We start from the raw sequence: 1593 nt of genomic DNA on the forward strand, positions 1-1593 counted from the left end.
TTTTTAAATCCTGTTTGCAGAAGGAAAAAGATCAGCTGATCCTCCATTTTTGTGTTTGGAGAAAAACAAAAGTATATATAAAATAAATTTGCTTACTGAAAAATTATAGTGGGAAAGGTCCAAAAATAGAGTATTGGAATGGATAACCAACAAAAACCTACTGTACAGCACATGGAACTCTGCTCAACCGTTATGTGGCAGCCAGGATGGGTGGGGGGTTTGGGGGAGAACGGATGCCTGTGTATGTATGGCTGAGTCCCTTCGCTGTCCACCTGAAACTGTCACCACATTGTTAATCAGCTATACCCCAATACAACATGTTTTTGTGTTAAAAAATAAGTGAATATAATTAAAGCAAAAACAAAAGTAGAGTGCTTTTTCATTTGTTAGTATATGAGTAATTGGGGTACTCATTCTTCTTTCCTTTTTAACTGGAGGATAATTGCTTTACAATGTTGTGTTAGTTTCTGCTGTACAATATCGTGAATCAGTCATAACTATATATCTATATATCCCCACCCTCTTGAATCTCCCTCACATCTACCCCCTGGGGTACTCATTCTTAAAGAGCCAATTAAAATCTATATATAGCCATATAAAATAATATCACGGGATAATCTTTTACTGACATGGGAAAATATTAATGCTGCATTGCTAAGTGAAAAAATAAAGAAGAATGAAAAACAGACATTGCAATTACAACCCATGCAAAGGAAAGGATGACCCGGACACCAGGAAAGAAGGAAAAAGCAAACAAGCAAAAAGTGCTGGTGAGAGTGACCAGATCTTATCTAAAACTTCAAGACAACCATTATAAATAATGTTCAAATAACTAAAGAAAACCATAATTAAAGAAGTAAAAAAAAGTATGATGATGACAATGTCACATCAAGTATATAACACCAATAGAGACAGAAATGATAAAAAAAAAAATTTAAAGAAACAAACAGAAATTCTGAAGCTGAAAAGTACAATAACTAAAATGAAAAATCCACTAGAGGAGCCATAAATGAGAACTGGCATTAGCAATAACTAGTAAGTTTGAAGATAGAACATAGAGATTATAAAATCTAAAGAACAATAAAGAAAAAATTATAGGTTCTAGCCTAAGGGCAATTAGGAAAGGGAAAAAAAAGCATATGGATTGGAAAGGAAGAAGTAAAACTATCTCTGTTCACAGGTTACATGATATTGTATATAGAAAATCTTAAAGAACCTGTTAAAAAGTACTAGAAATAATAACAAATTCAAGGTTGCAAGATATAACGTCAAAATGCAAAAATGAATCATATTTCTATATATTTGCATGGAACAATAAAAAAAGTGGAGTTAAGAAAATTGCATTTACAATAGCATCAAAGAGAATAAAACACTTAGGAAAAACATAAGAAGTTTAGAATTCATACTTTGAAAATTATAAAACCTTGTTGATGGAAATTAAATAAGATCTAAATAAATGGAAAAATATCCTATGTTCATGAATTGGAAGAAGTTATACTGCTCAGATGGGAATAATCTCTAATCTACAGACGCAATACAGTCCCTCTCTGAATCTCAGCTGGCTTCTTTTTTTCCTCTAAAAAAATTTATTTT

The sequence above is a fragment of the Dama dama genome, chromosome 23 (genome assembly GCF_033118175.1).
Source record: "Dama dama isolate Ldn47 chromosome 23, ASM3311817v1, whole genome shotgun sequence".
Classification (NCBI taxonomy): Eukaryota; Metazoa; Chordata; class Mammalia; order Artiodactyla; family Cervidae; genus Dama; species Dama dama.